This window comes from Lissotriton vulgaris, chromosome 4_1, assembly GCF_964263255.1.
Source record: "Lissotriton vulgaris chromosome 4_1, aLisVul1.2, whole genome shotgun sequence".
Lineage (NCBI taxonomy): Eukaryota > Metazoa > Chordata > Amphibia > Caudata > Salamandridae > Lissotriton > Lissotriton vulgaris.
Genome location: NC_141691.1, coordinates 213,595,611 through 213,605,421, shown reverse-complemented (window position 1 = coordinate 213,605,421; position 9,811 = coordinate 213,595,611).

Sequence of the window (9,811 nt, the reverse complement as noted above, 5' to 3'; positions counted from 1 at the left end):
GAATATCTCCAAAAGTTGGTAATAGAAGGTAGCGATGTTAGGGACTGTTTCCAGTCGCTAACATCTTGGCACGCCACTTTGCATGTCATTAGTGATAAGTATCACTGACATGCAAAGCGGGGCCCAAGATGGTCGCTATCTCCTTTTAGCTGTCACTAACTGGTGTTAGCGACAGCTTGGTAATAGGGAAATAATTTTATCTCCGCTTTCATGGCTTTTAAAGCCAAAAAAGCGGAGATAAACCCCCTTGATAATATGCCCCACGATTCCTTGGGGGTTTCAGCTGACAGGGCTTGGTATTGTGTTACATGGTAATTTTTCCATGAAACGTCAGAGGGTCGATGCAGGGGTTCTAGAAGAGGTGATAAACTATTTAAGCCTCATGAACAAGCGCATGGTCTTTTAAAGATTTGTGAAGTACTCGGGGCGGCGGTGTGTGTGTGCCCTCTTTCAGGAGCGGGCGGGGGGGCACTGCCAGCAACTTGCCAGGTCAGGTAGTGTTCAACACGTGCATCACCCTTTCTCTGCCTGCTATTGCGCTCCATGCTTCGGAAAGGTAAGAAAAAGAACGTGCATTTGAGTTTGAAATGTCCGATCCTGCAGCAGCACACTTCCAAAGTCCACACATGACAATAACCCGATTCAAGGCCCCATTCACCCGTTTTAAAAAAAAATAGATAACACTCCAAGAAAGTAAGGTTATAAAACTTTATTAACTACTAACTTTAACGAACGGAACAAAAACTAAAAACATTTAAACATTTCTCAACACAAAAAGCAACAATGGTTAGAAGCTGTCTTTTGTGCGAATAGTCCCAAGGCAGCACAACGTGCAGAGTTCTGGACGGCACCCAGGTGATGTCGCCTGGGTGCCGCACTGGTTTAGGGATCCTACAATGCTGCTCCGAAAATTGGCGTGGGGCGTCCCGGGTGGGGCGGGGGGAGGCCTCGTCAGTAGCGGTCTGTTGTGCGAATAGTCCCAAGGCAGCACAACGTGCAGAGTTCTGGACGGCACCCAGGTGATGTCGCCTGGGTGCCGCACTGGTTTAGGGATCCTACAATGCAGCACAGAAAAACAGCGTGGGGCGTCCCGGGTGGTGCGGGGGGAGGCCTCGTCAGTAGCGGTCTGTGTCCAGTGTCACATGGCTGACACAACATGTACGACAGGCACCCAGGTGATGTCCAGTAAACTGCCGCACTGGTTTTGGTATCCTACAATGCTGCTCCGAAAATTGGTGTGCGGCGGCCCGGGGGGGGGCGTGGGGGAGCCGGCGTGAACGGGCCTCCCCAGGTGGCGGCCATCTAGCTGAGTTGCGCTCGCTATTGCGGCCACAGCGTCTCGCTCACCATGTTGTTGAGTTGCTCCCACTCTTGCAGTGCAGCGATAGGCGGCTGCCACATGGCTCTTAAAATGGCGGACAGCTCCTCGGTTTTAGGCCTGGTCCACTGAAATGGCCCTGGGACACTTTGGAACTCGGACGCTTGCCTGCTAGGGCTTGGGTTCCATTCTCGAAAAGCGTCCCCTCAGCCGTGAAGATTGTATAAAAGTCTTGGGGGGCCCCCGACTCCCGCAGGCTTCCGGTGGGGAGCGGCTGCCATGATTGCTCGCGGAATGACCACGACAGAGCCACGAGATGGTGGTGCTCTCATGCTGACGCCAGCTTCAGTCTGAATGATCCAGAAACAAGGTGGGGCTTTCATCGTTTGGGAAAAAAAAAAATTCTAAACCAATGAAAAGTGTTATTTTTAGGTCATATGACCAAGCCTTCCATCTTTAGGAAACCAAAAGTAAAATGAACCAATGAAAAGTTTTATAAACAAGTCACATGACCTGTTATGCGGCATAGGGCTACAAAAAGCGTAGAAAATCCGTTGGCACGTGAGGCGGCGTCAGTAGCGGACCGATGTGCGAATAGGCCGAAGGCAGCACAACGGGCCGAGATCCGGATGGTACAGAGGTGGTGTCCAGCAAATTGCCGCACTGGTGTGGCCATCCTACAATGCTGCGTCGAAAGACGGCGTGTCCAGCTGAGTTGCGGTCACTGTTGCGGTACAGTGACTCGAACGCGCCGAGATCCGGATGGCACCGAGGTGGTGTCCAGCTAATTGCCGCACTGGTGTGGCCATCCTACAATGCTGCGCCGAAAGACGGCGTGTCCAGCTGAATTGCGGTCACTGTTGCGGTACAGTGACTCGAACGCGCCGAGATCCGGATGGCACCGAGGTGGTGTCCAGCAAATTGCCGCACTGGTGTGGCCATCCTACAATGCTGCGCCGAAAGACGGCGTGTCCAGCTGAGTTGCGGTCACTGTTGCGGTACAGTGAGTCGAACGCGCCGAGATCCGGATGGCACCGAGGTGGTGTCCAGCAAATTGCCGCACTGGTGTGGCCATCCTACAATGCTGCGCCGAAAGACGGCATGTCCAGCTGAGTTGCGGTCACTGTTGCGGTACAGTGAGTCCAACGCGCCGAGATCTGGATGGCACCGAGGTGGTGTCCAGCAAATTGCCGCACTGGTGTGGCCATCCTACAATGCTGCGCCGAAAGTCGGCGTGGGGTGCCCCGTTGGTTTATGAGGTGATGTCAGTAGTGGATCGATGTGTGAATAGGTCAGAACCAGCACAAGGCGCCCGGCACTGTTGAGCCTTTTTCAATGCCTGTTTTTTGTTGTTTCCCCTCCATCAAAAACAAAACAAAAATACAAGGCGCCAAGATCCGAATGGCAAGTCCTGGATGTTGAGTGCCTCAGTTGAGAGTTCTGAGCAGTGCTTGTAAGACTGTCTGAAGCTTATTTGCACCTGCTGCAGCTTCACTAGGTCCGGCGGAACTTTTTGCCTTTTCCTTTCTGCTTCTTTTCCTACAATGCGTTTCATCTGAAGACACGACCAGGTCCCTGAATGTGTGCAGGGGGACGCTATTGATTGAATGAAAATGGCGGCTTGACACAAAGCTGACTCAAGCGTTACTGTTGGTGCTATACAGACAAAAATTGGTTTTCAGTTTGTACATTCTTCAGGTTTTTTTTTTCCATCCAAGTCTGATTGAGAGTTTGTAGAAAAATGGCTTCAGATTTTCCACATACTACTCTTCAACATTCTTCCTAAATGTAACAATGTGAGACTCACTAGGAGAACGGCTGTTTATCTTTCCTTTCAAAATGCTGCCAACAATATTTTCTGAATGGAAGACACCATCTTGTAGCATAAAGGGCCGAAAGGGGTTCTGGTCTGGCCGATGGTTGGTGGAGACATTTTGACTATATCTTGGACCTGCCCGGCCTCGCCCAAAATGGCGCCGGTATAAATGGGACTCGTAACTCCTTGCCCGCAAATGTATATCTAGAAAATGTTATTGTAAGTGGCCCTGTCGTATTTTAATTACAAAATGTACGTCCACCGATTCCGCAACTGTTAGACACCTTTGTTCTTGCAACCTAATGGCCCGCTCGTTACGTTCTTCTACAGTGTAAATGTCTCCTCATCATATACGATTTCAGTTTGCTCCGTGGCCGGCCCACGTGGTTATAGGCCCGTATTTGTATACTGACATTTTCACAATAAAGGTTTTTAAAACAAAACACGGTAGTAGTATTTACATTTGTAAAGTTTTTACTTTTAGTGACTGTTTTCGAATCAGTAAAAGGCAAGTGAAATAAAGCAGTCCAATTACATGACGGATAAAAGGTATAATATGTAGGAACGCAGTAAAGATAAATGGTCAAGGGCAGTTGTGTTTTTCATGTCTGCAACATAAAGTGATCGATAAGAATCTGATAATCAGGCGTATCGGCGACTAAGACAGCAGGCCGAATCTCTTTTACTCAAAGGCTCCGTCACGGAAGGAAGAAACGCCCTTTTTCTCGAAAAAGGAATATATTTTACTTGCAAGACAGTTGTAAATTTTCCGGGAAAGTACATTAGCCTGGAATATTATAACATATGTTTGAAAAAAAAATATTGTTCGAAAATAATAAAAAGCGTAATTTTTAGGTCATATGACCAAGCTTTTCATCATTAAATTAACAAAAGTAAAATGAACCAACGAAAAGTTTTATTAACAAGTCACATGACCTGTTATGCTTACGTTACGCGCTGCGCGCCGCGCCTCGGATCACTTCCGGGTGCGCTAACGCGGCGTGTCATAAAACGCATTACGCGACAACGTAGGTCAAGAATATAGTCTAAATGTCTCCACCAACCAGCGTTCAGAACACAACCCCTTTCAGCAGTCCAAAAAGTTCTGTTAAATGACAACAGAGGGGACAGGCAACAAGAACCATCAGTCAAAGAGGGGAGGGCAAGTTCTTCTCTTCCGGGTCATGTTGGGGCGCTACCGGAACTGATCGAATTGGTAGTCTACAGTGTTTCTGGATGTTTCAGACTAAAGCTGGCGTCAGCATGAGACCACTACCATCTCGTAGCTCCGTCGTGGCCATTCCACGAGCAATCATGGCAGCCGCTCCCCACCAGAAGCCTGCGGGAGTCGGAGGCCCCCAAGACTTTTGTAGAATCTTCACGGCTGAGGGGACGCTTTTCGAGAATGGGACCCAAGCCCTAGCAGACAAGCGTCCGAGTTCCAAGGTGTCCCAGGGCCATTTTAGTGGACCAGGCGCAAAACCGAAGAGCCGACCGCCATTTTGAGAGTCCTGTGGCAGCCGCCTATCGCTGCACCGCAAGAGCGGGCGCATCTCAACTACATGGTGAGCGAGACGCTGTAGTCGCAAGAGCGGGCGGTAAACAGCTGAATGGCGGAAGAGGCACAGTGTAGCAAAAGCGGGCGGAATGGCAACTAAAACGATAAAGGGGCGCCCCACTACAGCTTGTCTTCAGGTCAAACGGATTGTGGGACAATGTCCAGAATTGAAGAGTCATCAAAAGGCAAAAAGTTCCGCCGGACCCCGGGAGCCGGCCGCCTATGTCGGGGGCGATCTCAGGCTACACCAGTGCTATAAGACTTGGGGAGGGTGTCGGAGCCAAGCGTCTTCTCCGAGTCCATGGCCATCACACCGCCCCTCAGGGGCCTCCGTCAAGCTGTTTAGGAAGGTAACATATCACATTGTTTTCCAATGCAGTCAGGTCCACAAACGACACTCACTTACTTTGAGAATAGTGAAGCTGCAGTAGGTGGAAATAAGCTTCAGACAGTGTTACAAGCACTGCTCAGAACTCTTAACTATGGCACCCAACATCCAGAACTTATGCTATTTGAGAATGGTAGTGACATCGAAGCATCTCAGGGACCAAAACCATTAACGTACTTTCACGTATGAAAATCTTACTTGGGGAGGGGGCAGGAGCGAAGCGCCCCCTCCCAGTCAGCGCCACCACACCGTATGTTGAAAATCTGAAGCCATCGTTCTACAAAGTCAACCAAACTTGGATTGAAAAATCTAGAAAAATGTACAAACTGAAAACCAGTTTTGGTCTGCATAGCATCAGTAACAACGCTTGAGTCAGCTTTGTGTCAAGCCGCCATTTTGATTCAACAAAGCACAGGCATTGAAAAAGGCTGAAATTCAGAACTCTAAACTATGGCACCCAACATCCAGGAGCTTGCCATCCGGATCTTGGAGCCTTGTGCTGTTTTCGATCTATTCACACATCGGTCCACTACTGACATCATCTTATAAACCAACGTTATGTAAATAGTTTTTTAATAAAATGTTTTACCCTGTTTCTTTGCTGGTGTGTTGTCTATATTTTTAATATTTGCATAGGGTTTGTCGTTATTTTGTGCGGGATGGGTGATGGAGCCGAGCTGTCTTGCAGCCCTCATGGTGTGGAGCTCAGTTCATCTCACTATTTTCGTATTTCTCATGAAGGGTTGTTCCTAATATTTCTATTTTAGCGAGGTCAAAAAGAGATCCAATTAGTGGCCTACTGATTTTGCTCGATTACTTTTATTTTTTTACACGATTTTTCACTATCTGCAAAGACTAAACAGAGTATTGCGACTTTGTGTTTGTTTGTAAATAGAGAATGATCCAAAGAGAACCAATTCTAAAACAGTAAATGCTTGGACAACAATCAATCAAATGGAGAGACAAGGAGGCACGACGGATTACAACGGGGGTAAAGGCCTGCGTTAACTACCCTTCAGTATCTGCAAAGAGAGAGTACTACTAAGGCAAAAGAGGGGAGGGGGGGGGGTGCAGCGTTCAAAGCACATCAGCGTGCATAAATACGAAAATGTTTTTATCTATCACGTACTTGACATTTTAAAGCTTTTCATATTTTCTATTAAAAAACCAATGAAATTCACAGAAAAAACCATAGGTTATAGTGGATATATAGTTAGGAATTTGCATTTACAAAACCTTGAAAATTCAATGAAAAAACCATAGGTTATAGGCCATATATAGTTAGGAATTCGCATTTACAAAACCTTATTTTACTCGCATAAAACCATTGAAATTCCATATATAGTTAGAAGCGCTAACTATATATCGCGCACCCGCAATCCACTGCTGATGATGTCACATATTACATCATTCATGACATGGTCAGTGACATCACTGATGACATCACTGATGACAACTCAAATGACATCACTGATGACATCTCAAATGACATCACTGATGACATCACTGATGACAACTCAAATGACATCACTGATGACATCTCATTTGTCATCACTGATCACATCACTCATGTGATAATACAATGAACCTCTTCAGACTCTAATATAACCTTACATACACTCAGTATAAACAGACACTCACAGACTGTCACTCATCCATGGAGTTACTCACACACCTAGTCAGTCATGCAAAGAATCAATCACACCTCCATTTCCTCAACTATAAAGTTATACACATCTTACTTATTCAAACATATAATAACACATATTTATTCTCTTATATAATCCCTGATACAAGCTCACAGTGATCGATACAGCCACTCACACATTCACTGGCTCTTATGTTCAGTTATTTATATATCTCAACTCTCACATGTATTGTGTTTTACATACGTACTTACTTGCACATGTAGCAATGAGAAATCCATTCACTCACCAACACACCCATGCACAGTCAACCGCCCATATAGCTGTTTCCACATGCACTCTTGAACTCATACTCCTAGTGAATCAACTGCTTACACATCTATGCACAGAGTCACGCACCTCCCAGCCACCCACACAGACACTCAGCCTCCCATTCAAATACTTGGGCAACCAATCAATAACCCATATGGCCACTCTTATAGCTACTGATCAACACATGCAGCAGCTTACACAACAACAAACATACTGATGCACAAATTAAGACAGTTTAGTCACTAACCCATGCACTCAGTGAGACACATTTAATCACTCAATCATACAGTCAGTCATGCACCTACTAAATTCTTCATCCAGACACTTATACATCCACTCATTCTTCAATATGTGAAACATATTTAAACTTTACAGACACATACAATCACTGGATGTTGTGATCAGTGATGTCATCAGTGATGTCATTTGAGATGTCATCAGTGATGTCATCAGTGATGTCACTGACCATGTCATGAATGATGTAATATGTGACATCATCAGCAGTGGATTGCGGGTGCGCGATATATAGTTAGCGCTTCTAACTATATATGGAATTTCAATGGTTTTATGCGAGTAAAATAAGGTTTTGTAAATGCGAATTCCTAACTATATATGGCCTATAACCTATGGTTTTTTCATTGAATATATATATATATATATATATATATATATATATATATATATATATATATATATATATATATATATATATATATATATATATATATATATATATATATATTATATATATATATATATATATATTCAACACTAACTGTCCGGTCGCAGAGGGAGCACTTGGCAGGTCGGTGCTGGAGTCGGAACCAGGACAGGGTTCCGTGTTTAGATTCCTCACAATTGAAATATTCCAGCACTCCGTTAGCTATGAAGATTTGATTTATTCAGTGCAAATGTACAAGCCTACGCGTTTCGAACACACTGGTTCCTTTTCACGGCGGCATAAACAATTGTCCTACTTCACTTTCAATATTTAAGTGATTGTGGTTACTTAGTGCATTGTGGGACATGTAGTTGATTGTGGAATGGTTCCAACCATCACCATTTATAATAATGACATTGACAAAATGACACTGGCCCACAAAAGGGTGGGGGGCGCCCTTCTTAAGGAGTTTAACAACTCTTCAAAACATTGTGTTGCCCCTCTACTTGAGATATACAAAGCACGAGCGGTCCCTGCGGCACTTTATGGAGCGGAACTGTGGGGCTCGGGCAAAGTTGACTCACTGAGCAAGGCTGAAAATAAATTCATCAAGGATCTCCTTGCCATTCCATCGAGTAGCCCGACCATCCCAGTGCTCATGGACACTGGCTGCAAAGCCATAAGGGACCAGGCTCGGCTCCGACCCCTTTTGCTTTGGGCACGTTTGTGGAGGGTCCCGGAGCTAAAATCCTATGCCAATGGTCTGGCAGAGGTGATGCACTCTGACGGTTGGCGTAGCATCAAATGGCTGAAGGACATAAAACACCTTTTAGGGGACCTAGGCCTGGACTCTTGCTGGCATAGCCACTCCGCTCCTCCGAAGGAGACTTTAAAAAAACTTTTTTGGGAGTGGGTTTGTATGAAGTTCTTGAGAACCCAGCAGCACTGCAAAACCACCGCAGCTTTTCTGCTATTAAAAGACGCTGTCAAGTATGAGCCGTACATGGACATTATTTCAGTGGCTATGGATAGGTCCCTGTACATTAAATTTCGGTTAGGAACCCTACCCGTGGCCGACTTTTGCTCGAGGTGGAATAAATCCCAGCCTATATCATGCTTCTGTGCTCTTTGTCATGACAAGCCAGAGACGGTGCCACATTTTCTTTTTGAATGCCCGGACTATGGTCGCCCCAGATCACGTTGGCTTGGTCCCATCTGCAGAGAACTGGGTACTCGTCAGCACTCTGTTGCACTCCGGATTCTTTTAACTAACACAGCCCCTCCCATTGTTTGTGCTGTTGCTAAGTTTTTAAAATGGGCTTGGTTGATTAGAACTAGAAGACTGTCCATATCAATTTAATTCTCTTTTTATCTAATTTATGCTGATCTAACGTGTTTTATTTTTATACTAAATGTTCAGTCTTACTTTTTTCGACATGCTGTTTTTATCTTTTGTACTGCTTTTATGATATGTGCATATCGAAATAAAGCATCAATCAATCAATCAATAATGACATTTACACTAGGTTCAGTGTTAATACAAATAAAGCATAAAAATAAAGCTTTTAAATCGCAATTATGGCTAAGTGCCTTAATTATTATTAAAGTCCCAAAATTTGCACATTTTGGCAGCCTGGCAGTGTTTACATTTTGCAACTGTTGTGGATGAAGCGTGTTCCAACTTACAGGGGAGATTTGATGGTTTCTCACATTCCCATGTGCAAAATTGTTTTGTTTCTAGGGCTGAGTGCCCTAGCCACTGCCAACAATAGGTTGCCATTAAACTAAAATTGCATCAGATCACAATCAAAGAAGTGTGTGTGAGTAAACAATAAGTGAAAGGAAGGTGCAATTCTAAGAACTGTCATCCCCTTGCACTAGAATGTCTCTTAGTAGTGAACAAGTTCATAGTAGTACTAGGTCTTTTGCAGTACATAGGAAATGTCAAATTGTTATTACAGGTGGAAATAAAGCTCCTCATCTCCGTTCAGGCCTGTGGGGATCTTGGTCTTGAACCGCATGATTAATTTTGATTCCAATCTGCGTAGTTTTAGTTTTCTGTTTCCGCCACGCTCCTGTTGTGGAATCGTTGCTAGACCAAAAAATTGCACA